This window comes from Bos grunniens, chromosome 20, assembly GCF_055505025.1.
Source record: "Bos grunniens cultivar Pamir isolate PY7600 chromosome 20, Bosgru_T2T1.0, whole genome shotgun sequence".
Lineage (NCBI taxonomy): Eukaryota > Metazoa > Chordata > Mammalia > Artiodactyla > Bovidae > Bos > Bos grunniens.
The window spans coordinates 51724333-51739459 of record NC_141184.1 but is presented as its reverse complement, the minus strand read 5'-3'; the positions used below and the strand labels follow the sequence as shown (position 1 = coordinate 51739459).

The 15127-nt window shown below is 39.6% G+C and overlaps 1 protein-coding gene and 1 long non-coding RNA gene across 19 annotated transcripts in view; one reads left to right on the top strand and one right to left on the bottom strand.

The window, feature by feature from the left end:
• Positions 1-15127, top strand: part of PDE4D (phosphodiesterase 4D) — a 1650639-nt gene that overhangs the window by 1474923 nt on the left and 160589 nt on the right. The window lies entirely within an intron of this gene.
• LOC147350407 (uncharacterized) overlaps positions 1-15127 on the bottom strand; it is a 40394-nt gene extending 25267 nt beyond the window's left edge. For all 3 annotated transcript variants that reach the window (XR_015148832.1, XR_015148830.1, XR_015148831.1), the window contains exon 1: positions 1-15127. This exon is cut by the window's left edge. This is a non-coding gene — a long non-coding RNA (uncharacterized LOC147350407).

Genomic DNA, 15127 nt, shown 5'->3' with positions numbered 1-15127 from the left:
TAACTAGGTTTCATTTTAATTATGTGTTTGGCTGGCATTGTTTCTCTACCCAGTGCACGTTCTTCCCACTTGCATTTGAACAAGTTCATCGTGATAATAATCACAGTTATCAGCTATTACTTTTTATCCTGATTGAATACTTAACTGAGTGTCATTATGATCATTAACTGACCTTGGTTTGGACCTTGTGATTTGTAATGAATATTCTTTTTGACGGATCGCAAACATAGTCCTAAACTCAAATGGTTTACAGTAGGCACTCTTACCCCTATAACCATAGCAGCTGTTTGGAAACACAGCTTCAGATCACTTGTTTGCAAATGTCTTTTTCCGTACAACCCTGTATGGAGTGGAACCCATATACATTACTTGACATGTGAAACACATGTGACCCGGGCAGATGATTCAGCTGACCTTGAAAACTACAGCTGTTTAGTCACTTTAAAAACAACGCAATACAAGAGATTTACTAGGCTTGGGCTTAAACCATATTATGCTGACTGATGGGAATTCTAACCCTTCAGGGAGGGGGAAAAAAGTATAAGACAATGGAATTGTGTCATCCTGGGTGTTAATGTTGCCATTAATTTTAAAACATCTCTTTACAAAAGGTACAAAGAAGACTGCTTAGTGTTACAAGCAAAAAAATCCAGTAATATCCAGATGGCTTTATTTTGCTTTATTTTTTAAAAATGTAAGGAAGAAGTCCAACTTTTAACTTTGTTTCCTCCCCATCCAAATCAAGAGCAGGGGCTTCCCTGGTGGTCCAGTGGTTAAGAATCCATGATGCTACTGCAGGGGGAGTGGGTTCCATCCCTAATAGGGGAACTAAGATCTTGCATGCCACTCTGTGTGGCAAAAAAAAAAAAAAAAGAGCAGTCTATAGTCTTCCTAAAAGATCAACACTTCTTTACTTACTATGTTTCCTGCTTAGTTAGGGTTTACATGGTGGAGGGTTAATATTCTCTTCCAAGGCGGCCCTACATGTGTTCCAATTGCTATATATAGACACTGTTTTAGCAGAATTTTATTCAGTGAGTGAAAGAGACCTGAAAAATTATGCTTTAATCAAGACAGAAATTTATATTTCTTTCCTATAAAAGAGACTCAGAATGGGGAGTCTAGAACTGGAATGAAAGCTCTAAGACCATTAGGGACCTATGGTTCCTTTAGATAATTCCTCCATCATTCCTAGATTATGGGCTTTGCCTCCATGGTCCAAAATGATTTCCAGAACTCTGGCCATCACATCTAAATTGCCAGCAGCAAGATGGATGAAGACCAGCACACACCTTCCTTTAGAAGAGACTTCCTATAAATCCCATGTAATGCCTCTATTTACATCTCCTTGACTCAGGTCCCATCACATGCCACATCTAGCTGCAAAGGAGACTGGGAAATAAAGTATTTTTTCCTGGCAGTCCCCTAATTTCAAGATTCCAATCTGCTTTAAGTAAACGAACCCTTACCCAGCCTCTCCTCCTTGTCATCCCAGTTTCTCTCAAATTCTTTGCCATACTCTTCTTATACCTCTTGGGAGAAACCCATCCACTTCCTTATCGGAACTCCTGGGGGGAAAAAAAATCCCACGTCTCAATGTTTCATGCTGGAATTGGGATAAAGTCAAGAGCGTTCACGTCAGCTAGACCCTCAGTTTCACCCGACATTTCATCCTTGTTTTGCTTCCTGTCTCAGCCCCACTGGTGCTTATTCCAAACCTCGTCCCCCTTTCTCAAGCCTCCTGAACCAGCAACTGCTCATCAGCTTTCAGTAAATGACTTCACTTGTTGCTCAATGAAGAAACACACTGTCAATATGAATACAATGCTAGATTTCTAATTTTAAAAAAAAACATAATGCAGCCAGCAACAAAGATTTACTGTATAGCACAGGGAACTATAGTCAATATCTTATAATAACCTATAATGGAAAAAATCTGAAAAATAATGTATGTGTATATGTATAGCTGAATCACTTTGCTGTGTACCTGAAATATTTTAAGTCAACTATACTTAATTATATATATATATATATATAAATTATTTTTAAAAAGTAAAAAAGAAACTCATTGTCAGGACAGGCGCTTTCCCAGCTTTCACACCCTCTTCCTGCCATCCAGACCCAGCCTTTTCTTCCCTGTTTCCAGTCTTGGCGGTTGTTGTGTCCCTTTTCCTTCCTGCTCTAAGTCAACCTCTGCTTCCGTACACTTGGTCCTTTCTCCTCCCAGCACCTCCAGGTAGGTCCTTGCTCCATCGATTTCCTCTTTTTCGCAAGTCTTTGATTTCTTCACTTCTTCCGGTTCTTTCCCTATTTATGTTCTCTTAGTCTTAAAAACAATACCAAACCAAACAACAGCAAGGTCTGGGAACACCTCCTTTACTGATCCTTGAGTAGGCTCCAGGCAGTCAAGCTGCCCCACATCCTCATCTCCCAGACTCCTCAACCTATTGGAGTGGGACTTTCTCACAGACCCTCTGCTCCCACTGCTCTCACCACGGTTCCAGTGGGCTCCTACGTACCTTCTCCCTGCTTATCTTAGAGGCTTTCCTCTGACACTGTCTGCTCATTCATTTACTCGGTAAATCTTTATTCATTGCCTTTGTACTGGCAGCCATTCTCTTCCGGGTGATGCCACTATCTTCTTGCTGCTCTGAATACTTCTTCACCGTCGTTCATGATTGATCTTCCTCCCCTTCTGCAGCAGCGCCCCCCTCCCCGCCCCCTGCCTTAAACGTGAGTCTTCTGGATGTGATTCATTGCTTTTCTCATTCAGTGCATTCTCTAGACGTTTTCATATGCTTTAGTAGTTGTATTGCCCATCCTGTGAAGGATCCCAATACCTGTTGATATTCCATTATTTTCAAAACTGGGTTCATCTATTTCTTTGCAAATCTGTTTTTCCTGTCTCAGTTAGAAGCACTTTTATCCTAGAATGGAACTTGGAGACCATACACCCATACAGTTGTAAAAAAAAAAAAAAAAAAAATTGGGGGGGGGAACTCCTGCTGTAATCCAAGGGAGAGCTGGTAAGTGCCTGGACTTGAGAAATATTATTGAGCTGGAGAGGAGAGGACAGGTTTCAGAGACATTTAGAAAGTAAAATAAAAACATGGATGGGTGTATGGTCTCCAAGTGTACACAGCTGTGTGTAGCATTTTATTTAAAAATATGCTACAGAATTGAATTGAAAATAGAAGTATTATTTTATGAAAATGTTGAGATGCATACACACAACAACCATTTTGCCCTGTATCTCTTACTGTAAATAAAACTTGAGAACCACTTTCTTAAATAGTCTTCCTCTGGTGTACTCTCCTTAGCTCTGCCTTCCAGGGCACAGCCAGATTGTAGTTGAAAAATGAGACATTCAGCAAATGTCATAATACCCTCTATCAGTCACGAGATGAAACTGAATCTCCTCAGCGTCGGTGCACAAGGCCCCTGCCCTGCTATGCATCACGCCACCTCTCTGGGCAGCCCCTGCCACCTGACTCTTTCAGCAGCAGAGGCTTCTTCCACCCACACGCACACCATGTCTCACAGCTCTCTGCAGCTGACAGTTCTCTTCTCCTCATCTGGAACTCGCTTTCCTCGCTTAATTTTCTGCTCACTGCACCTCATTCTTTGGGTGAGGTGACTCTTGAAATCTAAGTCCTGTTCCCTTCTCCAGGTTGAACCAGGCCCTTCTCCTCTGTCTTCCCATAGCCCAGTACCTACCTCTAGCGTAACTCTGACCTCTAGTATAACCTCTAGGATGACTCTAATGAAACATAGTCATCTATGCCTTTTTATTCTCAAACAGCCACCCAGCGCAATGTCAGTTCAATGCTGTGTCTTCAGTGTGTGGGCCTAAGATGCCATTATGCTCCACTTGTGTGTGTCCAGAGACCTGGACCCCAGAAAGTCCTCGTATATTTCTTCTCAGGACTTCTTAAAATGATAATTAAGGAGTCCTCAGAAGCAGAACATAGGGCGGTTGATGCCAACAGTGAAAACCTTTTTTTTTTTTCCCCACACAGGAAGGAAAAGTGGGATGAAACTGTACTTGTTATACCCTTTGATAGGAGTGAATAGCTTGAAAGAAGTGGGTGATGAATGGTCTCCATTGTCACACTTCTGAATCAGAATATGAGAAGCAATCCCATTACTGGCCATTATGGTAAATAACTCAGGTGGTTCTATAAAAGGACAGGTTTTTGTGAAAAGGATAAAACTCTTTAGATTTGTTCTGAGGGGCATTTAAGAGTAGCCTTACTCATGGTCAGTGAAGGCTGGGCTCTCATCCCGTGGTCACCAGGGAGTCTGTGAGCACAGTATGTATTCAGCCTTGTGGAAATACTAACGTGGAATGTGTCATCTGCCAGCATCCAGCTCTGTGCCAAGTGCACCTTGGCGCATTTCTGTGATGAGTGTAATGAGTTTTTTCCTTCTGATTTGGGCTGTGCTTTCATTCCTGCTCCCCAGTGTAAGGCTAGATCTCTTTGATATCTTGTTTCATACTTTGGCTACCCTACCCCTCCACTTTCCTCCTCCTTTTCTTGAGAGGAGAAGGATGACTCCATAGAGCTGTCCTTTTGTGCTTTGGGCCAATTCTGTTGAGTTGTTTTATGGTCTTGAACTTAGAGCTGCCTCAGCACTCAACACTAGCCCCTGGACTGTGAGACTAATGAGAAAAGCAAAATGACCTCAAGCAAAAGGAAGTGGTTTATGTTGTGGAGAGAAACTTGGAAGGATACACCACCAAGAACACAGGGGACTCTTGTTTTCCCTACTGTCTACAGCTGGGTTAACGCATTTCAAAATAACCAGTCAATTTAGCTAATTCCATCAAATGGCTAGTCAATACAGTCAAGAGGAAGGGAATATAAACAAATGGTTTTTTGGATGACTGGCTTAGCTTTGTGTAGCCTTGATCTTAGTCATTTCCAAGGAATAATTTCAACTCTTAAGGAAATGCAGACTACTACAGGTTAGTTCAATACAAAAATACTTTTAAGAGGGTGTTCATATTCAGTACATATTTCTTTTTCCAGAGGGTCATTAAAACAGGTAGAAATGATATAATGGACATTGGAACTTGGATTATATTGGGTTGGCCAAAAAGCTTGTTTGGGCTTTTCCATGACATCTTACAGAAAATCCCAATGAACTTTTTGGCCACCTCAGTAATACTGGGAAAGTAAGGTTAAGCACCATTAGCAGAAGCTCACTTCTGTCTTTTTCATTCTCCCACTACTCAAATATCCCTTCTCCCCACTTCTTCGTTTTGTCGTGTGTTCTATCCCTCCTCTTTAAATCTTGGTAATAGTAATACAAACTCTTTGCCAAGCACAGTACTAAGACTTGATGTACACGGTCACAGTTAATTATCCCAACAGCCCAAGAAGTAGGTGGAATGGTTCCATCATTCCACAGAAAACTGAGGGTATTTCCTTTAGTTGGAAACTCTGGAAAGCTGTAGAGCTAGGACTCAGACCTTAGCAGTAATAGTTTCAGATTCCACACCTTGAACAAAATTCTGCTGTCTCTCTCACTTCATTGAAATTCACTTTAGTTTTTCCCACAGTCGTTCCTTTTCTTATCTTCTGTACTATGCTCACCTCGCATTCCCATGTCATTATACCATCTGCTTTTTCCAGTCTTATGTCTCACTTCCCTATTTCTCTGTGACCTCCCATTCCCTGTCTAACATCTCTTTCCTTACCCTCTTTTCTGCTTCCTAATCCTGTGTCACTCTCCTCTCAGTCCTCAGAGAGTGCAGGAAGACTGCAGTCTCTCCCAGGCCCAGGCCCTGCCCCATCTGTCATTTTTCGGCCTCTGCTTTCCTAACATCTCTCTAAGTTAGAAGTGGTGCCCAGTTTTAAGCACAAGACAAAGCAAAGATATGTTCAAGAGCCTGTGTCCCTCTGCTCCCATACATGAGGAGTACTGTCTGTGCAAATAAAGCGATTATAAAAAAGAATTTCATTTTTGCCAGAGATCTCACAAATTAGATTTTTGCTGAACTCCAGATAAGTCTCTAGTGACTAGAAAAGGATAATGCCTCTTGCTCTGATCACTACCAGGAAGTGAACTCCAAGCAGTAGATAGAAACCAACCCCAGAACTGTGAGATCCAAGATAAGTAGAATTCCTGTGTGTAATTCTATTTCAGAAACGCTGAGGGGAACACCATGTGGTATTAGAACACAGTTTTACTTTATTCAAGTGACCATATTTTCAGTCAGTCAGTATGGGACAGAAGAGTATCATTTCCTTGACTCAAAGCTATTTGATGACTTTTCCTGGCAGCACTCTGTGAGTTCCAAGAGAGGACTCCAGATTCCCAAGCTACTGACAAAGAGCAAGCGTCTTCTCATCACACAGTAATTCACAAAAGTCTCACATCAGCATATGGTAACATTCCCATCAGATTGGCTTGGTTATCAAAAAATAACTAGGTCAAAACAAAAGTCATTCTTCCATGAATGACAGTTAAAGGTTTTGAGGACTCGTCACCATTCTAGAGAACTGTAACTTCCTCTTTTGCTTGTAGGATGTATAGTATCTTTCTTGAGACTCTGCTGTGTGTATGCTTGCTTGCTTGCTCGTGTATCTAGTGTTTCTTTTTCTAGATTCATCTCTGCTTTTTTGTTGTCCCTGCTTGCACGTGGCTTGCCATAGCTTCTCTAGCCCCAGTTTTACTTCAAATCACCTATAGGTGCATTTTCTTTGCATCTCCTAACACCTTACTTGCAATTTCTCATTTATAATTACAAGTGAATAGAACCTACACATTTATAAATATAATTGGACAATTTTTCATTCCTGTGTATTATAGGCCATTGATGACCTGTGAGCATGTGAATTGCCTGCTTTGGGGTTAGATCTCCAGACCTGCTCTATTTAACAACTTGGACAACATTTTTTAAAAATAATTTCTTGGTCGTCTCCATGTGCCAGACCTAGGCAACACTCTTGGGATCCAGTGATGATCAAAAGAGGGTTTCTTCCTGGTCTTAGTCCCTATAATCACAGACTGGAAGTGGGGCCAGTATTAATCAAAAAAATCACAGAACTGAATACAAAATTCCAAGCTAAAGTATATGATATGAAGGGAAAATTCTCTGAGAGTGGCAGTTCAGAAGAAACTCAGTCAGGCTGCCCATGCTCCTGGAATCTCCTGGAAAAATAAATACTTATGTTGAACAAACTGGGTGTTCTGAGAAGACTCCAGATGCATGTCACCAATCGAGAAGACTGAGCAAGTTTAGGCCAAAAGCCATTTCTTCTGTTGTGCTGTTTGTGATGATCTTACTGCAGAACTTACTGGCTTTCTTCCCTCCTGCTGTCCCACCCAGAAAAGGTCTCTTTCTTTGAAAAGCAGCATTGGCTCCTCTTCCTCCACCAACAGAACTGTAACATCTTCCTTCCAGCTCCAAGGCTCTGAATTTGGACCTCCCACGTGGTGGGACTGGAGACTAATCCCTTAAGCCTGCTAGATTCCCAAAACAGTCATTCAAATTTGAAATGCCTGGGGCCTCTTGTGTAGCCCTGGCTGGAGTAATTTTCGCACTTGGATTTTAAACCCTCAGAGTCAGGATTTCACCTGAAGACTTCCAACTAATTGCTGAGATGGCATAAAAAAGGATATTCAGGTTTAAAAAAAAAAATCTGTATGAATGAGTTTGTTTCTTATTTGTTTTGCAAGCTGCTTCCTTTTGGACAACTCTGCCAAGCTATTCTGAGTTGTTGTCAGGCTTGATTCCAAATATGTTGGCAAGAAAAATTCAAAGAGATGGGGAAAGATGAAGTCTACTCTTGTCTTATTTTTTTTTTAATTTTTATTTTTTTAGTTAGAATTTAATTGTTCTACAATGTTATGTTAGTTTCTTCTGTACAACAACTTGAATCAGCTATAGGTATAATATATCCCTCCCCTCTAGAGCTTCCCTTCCATCCTCCATCCTGTCCCTCTAGGTCATCACAGAGCACTGGGCTGAGCTCCCTGTGTTACACTGCAGCTTCCCACTAGCTATCTATTTTACACATGTTTTACTCTTATCTTTTAATTCACCTGTACGACCACAGAGAACCAGTCCTAGGACCCTAACATGAAAATCTTAAGAACTATTTTTCCAGACTCTAAAATTCTCCTAAATCCCCATCCCAGTATCACTCAAGGTCATAAAACCTCTTTTTGTCCCTAAAGCTGTAACTTGTGCCTGAAATTCCCACTCCAGGGTTCCCTGGTAGTTTTAATAGTGCTGTTTGATGCTGCAGCCAGCTTCTCCACGGTTTGAGAGTTGACTGGAATACACTGATGTGGTGTGCTGTCATAGCTCTTGGAGGAATATTAGGACAAATTAAACTCCAAATAAGATAGCACCTGAAAGAACTTGGTCTCTTAGTGGCAGAACTAAATACTACAGGAAGGAGGGCTCAGCAATTCCTGTCCATCCCTAAATGATTCAGAGGAAGTACTTACTGTGGATCAAACTGAGTTTGGAATTGGCTTTGGACTCAGTCGCAGAGCATTCACTTAGATGCACTCAGCATTTGTGCTTCTAGTTCTGTTTGCTTTTCTGCTTAGTTAAGCCTAAGGATGTGTGTTAGTTTAAGAGAAAATGGTATTCTTAAAGTAAAGGGTACTCTTAAAGAAAAGGAGGAGGGGAACAATTCACACCTCAAAGCATCAAATTCTAGGAAAACTGATGATGGCCAAGTTTAGGCAATGATTACTACCATTATTACTCAAATAGGTCTGGCATTTCTTACACGTGATCCTCATGCCCCAGCCCATGCTGGGCAAAAGCAATACAGCCTGAAGTTGAACAGCTTTTCCTTTGAACAATAGTTAAGCATCATTGGTGCGTTTGGATCATGTGTGGCTTCGGGGTAATAGAAACATTTTTCCTGCTGTTTAGAACAACTTTAAAAAACATATACATATATGCACTTACTTTATATACTATGTATTGGAGTCGCTAAGAGTCGGACACGACTGAGCGACTTCACTTTCACTTTTCACTTTCATGCATTGGAGAAGGCAATGGCAACCCACTCCAGTGTTCTTGCCTGGAGAATCCCAGGGACAGGGGAGCCTGGTGGGCTGCCGTCTATGGGGTCGCACAGAGTCGGATATGACTGAAGCGACTTAGCATAGCATAGCATATAAGTACATATGTATTTTGGTAAATGGTTTTATTTCCCGTAGATCTTTATGATGGGTATACTGAATAACCTATCATCTATGGAATTCCATTTAAAAATCTTCATTGGGGATGGATTTATTCCAGGGAAGATAGGTTACATGTAAAATACAAGGAACACCTAATTAAAATAATAAATAGCTTGTATTGAGAGCTTCCTGTACAGGTGCCAGGCTGTGCTCTCTGCCTGCAGGAATCCTCCCTTTGTGAATCCCCCCTTTCCTCCACGTGAGGTTCAGCTCTGTCCTTATCTCCATGATACAGATGAGACCCAGAAGCTTAGAGGAGTAATTTGAGGGTTTAGGCAGTATTTGGGGAGTTACAGTAAAAAATAAACAGAAAAGTCTCCTTCAGGTTTTGTAAATAGGCTTTCTCCCCTGACTTGTCAAATATAATTTTCTCCTCTCCTTTCAACTAAAATAAGGGCCCACAGTCTGTACCTTGTAGAACCAGGGCTCTAAAGTCACTGCCACCAAAATTCCAGGAAAGTAAAAGCCAGCAATTCAGGAAAACGCATTTATTTTTCTAGATACCTCCATTAATGACATGACTAAATCACCTCGTAAAGATTATTGGCTTGAGTACCCATCATCCCTCTACTAAGAAAAACAGGAAATAACTCAGATATAAATGATGCAAGTGGCTGCTGAGTTAGGAAGACATTCTCGAAAATCCCCTCATGCCCATAAATTGCACACTGGTGGCCTAACGTAATTTACTGTGGGTGATATTTGTAACTGGCTCTCTTATTTGAAAGATTATGGAGACTAGAGAATGGGAAGGCCAAGAAAAACCTCTTCAAATAGTAGAAGTTTATGGGAAAAAAATAAATGCCACATCTCACTGGACATTGTTGGAGAGAAGCATAGAAATTTTGGCAAAAGAAACCAATGATAAAAATTATAGTTACTAAGTTAAAGCTCTCAAATTTAGTTATAAATATTTATAGAACCAATTAGAATTGAGGAGACAAAAACAGGACTTTAAGAAATTCTAAAAGCCGTATTTTCAGAAAATCATTAAAGGACTGGAGATTTAAACAGTGTCAAAACTTGTAATCTTCCGGAGTCACACTCAAGATGAGATTACAGATCACTAACACTCTGTTCCAGTTTAGCCAGTTCAGTCATACTGCTGCCCAACTCATTGAAAAATATTGGCAGCTTGGACCAGCAATTAATTTTATCAGCTTGTTCAAAACTGAATCCATCTTAGGAATAACTTGAAGGTTTAAGCAACATTTTAGTTTAAAAAGTCTCCCCCAGTCCAACTGAAAACTCATGATAAGTATTTCTTTTCTTGTGTTGTAAGGAATACTTAAAACAGAGGTATCAAAGACACTTGATTTTTAAAATTTTATATGGAACTCTTGATTTTTAAAATTTTATATGGAAGTCTTGATATCATGGTCAGAGATGTGAAAGCACTGTTCAAGGGGAATTTAATTCTAACTTAAGTATATCCTTTGCTATTTATTTCATTCAAGTAAATTTTTACTCAGGAAATAAAGCTATAGACAATAGTTTTCTGCAGTTTTTCTATAGGAAGCCTTATCTAATTATTTTATCAGGTTAAGTCCTACTGCTCCACTCTCAACAGAATCTGAATAAGGAGAAGCTCTCCAAATCCAGTTTGAAAATAAAAGTATCAAAACTCCTTCAACACTTTGCACTGGACTGCATTATTTGATTTGGAAGAGAGTCAGGCCACTTCCATTTCTTGGTGAAACAACTAATTCATCGTCTTCCTTTAAAGAAATGACTCTCTTCAGTGGCTTGGACATGTTACATTTCTATCCTGTAGCAATTACCCCTCATGCCTAGAATAGTTTTTTTTTTTTTTAATAACTGAAAATATTTTTAATAAATAATAGATGCTCGTGCTTCAAAATTAACAATCTGTTCTAGCAAGGATCAAATGTTAACAGTATCTTGGGCATTACATAAATACATTTTATGTGTATATAAGCAAAATACATTTTCTAGAAACCTTTTAAAAACATAATGATAAAGTATTTAACCGTATTAAGTTAGTATTTCAAAAGTTACCATTAGGGGGAAAAAAGCTTCCTGCAGTTTATTTTCTGTATTTTTTTTTTCAGTAAGTACAGGATTTTGGTTTTTTTACACCTATTAAAATTGTCTTTCAGGCATATATTTTAAGTTTTTCTTAAATATATTTTAATTAATTAAATGAATGTATTTATACTCATTAGAAACTCTGCATAATTTGCCTGGACATGGAATTGTGTGAGGGCAATCAATAGTTTTCAGTTAGGGCTTAATATCATTAGATAAGATATCTTTTAGCCTTTGCATCTCTGGCATCATGTTTTTTTACCTTAATTCAGTAGATTTCTTACATCTCTAGGAAGGGTTTCTATCTAGTACATTCTTTGCAGGAGAATGTAAAATTGCATTTAAAATTCATTCACTGGGAATCTGATTTTCTAAAAACCATACTGGGAAGATGGATGTACATTTTTAGTAACTCAAGCTGGTCAATAAATCTTATAGTATTATTTTCTCATAATCTCTGCCCATCAGATGTGAACTGGGACTCCCCATTCTACCCCCACCCATCTCGCCCTACACCCAATTCCAGACAAGCACTGAGAACGAGAGGAAGCCTGAAAGAGTAGGAAGAGGATGAATTTGGGAGCCTGGCAAACCTAGGTTTAAATCCACCTCCTAATTTATTTACTGGGTAAATTCAGGAAAATCACTGGCCATCCATGAGCCTCATTTGTATAATCTGTCACACAGAATGGTGATAATATCAGGTATTATTGCAAAGATTAAATGAGACCATATTGGAGAGTGCCAAAAACATCCTTCTACTTGAAAATGGGCATTCCCTCATCCACCTTGTTTTTTCTTTAAGATTAAAAATGTGTTTTTTCTTACATTTTCTAACTTCCTATATTTAATGATATATATATTCTGTAATAAAAGCCTATATTTTCACATCTCTTTACAAAAGCAAAGACATCTATAAGATAACAGCAACAACAAAAAGTAGCTTCTGGATACAAGTATTTTATTTTATTTTTTATTTTTTCCCAACTTTTAATTGTTAAAGGGGAAAGGTTTCTAGCAGGGCAATCTGAAGATCTCTGTTAAGCATATCTATTTAAATTATAACCCCAGGTTGGTCAGTCTAACTAGGCTGATTATTTGTTTTGATGTGACTTATATATCACCTTTTAAATAATTTACATTAAATCTGCATTTTTCTTGCCTGTCTACTCGCTTGCAGGTTGCTACAGGATAGACTTTATTGAAGCCAAACTTCGTCAAAGTCCAGGACACCTAGATATATCAACTTTATACACTCAGTGCTCAAAAATTCTTGCTTAAGACACATAAAGCCCTGTTACAGGCAATCAATTCATTATGAAACTAATTTTAACAGTTAAATTATCATGAAGATTAACATTCAAAGCACTACCCATCTTTTTTTCTCATTAAATAGCCTAAGGAATAACATTCTTTGATTTTTTTTTTTTTTGGTCTTGTTTTGTCTTCCCTGAGGATACCATTTGCAGTCTTCTAGTTCATCTGGAAAAGTCACTTGGTGTAAACTAACGGGCTGTTAGGGCGAGAATGCATCTCACTGATCATCAATGCAAGGCCCAGCTTTAGAGACAAGGCTAGTGACTCAGCCCAGTAGTCAGTGGGCATAGCTGGTCAGTGGCCAGAACTCACATCCCCTGACCCATAGCACCTGAGGTTTCTATACAACTAGCCATCTAGGTTAAGGATAAGATAATTATTTTCTCTTTACCAATAGAAAATTAGACTAGTAAAGTCATAAAAAAGATGTTTCCCTTTTGTAAACCATAGAGGAGTTCCTTACGGTTCCTCTTTTTCTTTTTTTGGATTTCTGATCTTTAAGACATGTGGCGAACCTCTATAATAAAAGTGAAAGTACTTGATCATGCGTAAGTTGAAGTGCCTGTGCCTAATTCTGCTTTGCGTGCCAGCTTCAGGGATGGAGGTACATGCTGTGACAAGCAGTGAACCAGCATCAACCTTGGAGAATTCTTGAGGCTCAGTTGCACGTCCCCCAAGTTCAAAGTCTGCCAATTGATTCTTGATTGTTGTTCTTTAGTTGCTCAGTTGTGTCTGACTCTTTGTGACCCCATAGACTGTAGCCCACTAGGCTCTTCTGACCATGAGATTTCCCAGGCAAAAATACTGGAGTGGGTTGCCATTTTTTTCTCCAGGGGATCTCCCCGACCCAAGGATACTAAGATCTAAATTGGTAGGGGCATCAAATAGTTTTTTACAAAATGTCAATTGGAGTGAAATAATTGTAAACACGCTGCTGCTGCTGCTACTGCTGCTAAGTCGCTTCAGTCGTGTCTGACTCTGTGCAACCCCATAGACGGCAGCCCACCAGACTTCCCCATCCCCGGGAATCTGCAGGCAAGAACACTGGAGTGGGTTGCCATTTCCTTCTCCAATGCATGAAAATGAAAGGTGAAAGTGAAGTCGCTCAGTCGTGTCCGACCCCCCGCGACCCCATGGACTGCAGCCCACCAGGGTCTTCCGTCCATGGGATTTTCTAGGCAAAATCCCTGGAGTGGGGTGAAACACGCTAGAAGCACTTAAATAGATGCTCATTTGCAGAGTTAGGTAGAATACTGGGAGTGTCCTTTGTTTTATCACTTTGCAATGATATGAGTAGTATAAGATATAATAATGTTTTGTCATACTATGCTAATTAGTTTGATTGAGTACTTACCATGTTCCAGGCATATCTAAGCTTTTAATGAACACATCATTTAATCTTCACAATTACCCTTGGAGATAGGTAATGTTACCGCCATTGTTCACAGGAGGATGTGTGGTTTACTTTAACTGTCACAAGGATGTAGGTGGTGGAGCTGGAGGCCAGACTGCATGTGGCTGACTCAGTAACCTCTTAATCCCTATGCTAAATCAATTTCTCTGTTCATGCTATAAATCTCCTTCATCCTTTAGTTGATTTATTGATGGTGACATTTAAATTTAGTTGTCTTCAAAATGGAACTCTTACTGTAAAAGGGAATCAAATTGACTGGAGTTTGAATTTGAATAAATGTTTGGAGATAACTGAAGACTTGAGAGTCCTAGGAAGAATAGGGGAGGGAGACAAAAAAGGAAGAGAGGGAAAGAAAGGAAGAGATGAGGGGAAAGAAAGGGAAGGAAAAGTAACTTAGTGCCTCTCTAGACACTAAGGTTTGTTTTTTTTTTTTTTCAATGAATATAAATTTTAGAACATGTTTCCCAATCCTTCTTTATTTATATTCCTGTGTAACCCCCCAATAATCCATTACTTCCAGATCATTTTTATAACCATTATGACATACTTTTTATTGGGAAAAAAAATCTTCCAGATTCCTCAAGCAGATACCTTTAAGAAAGACTTCTGAGGATTGAGAAACTGACTTTTTAAAGTCTTATTCTATGGAAGATCTTTTCATTGCAGTGAGCACTGCAAGAAATTTTGGTCCTGATGATAGGAGAAGCAAAGTGTTTAAAGATACTCAATGAAGTGAAAATATCATTAGGAAAGTGTTAATACAAAACTTTTCTCAGATCCCCCCACTCTGCTTAAAAGCCACTAAATGGTGTGGTTTCTACACAGAAAGGGCCCACCTTTAGGCAAAGCTTAGCCAGAAGGTAAGTCATTTAGTCACTAATTGCCTGAGGTCTGGTTTTCCCCCAATAAAACTGTGAAAAGTTTTATTTTTCAACTGTTTAAACATGAAGATTCAGAGAAGGCAATGGCACCCCACTCCAGTACTCTTGCCTGGAAAATCCCACGGACGGAGGAGCCTGGTGGGCTGCCGTCTATGGGGTCGCACAGAGTCGGACACGACTGAAGCGACTTAGCAGCAAACATGAAGATTACAACCTCAAGTTTGCTTTGATATGGAAATACTACACA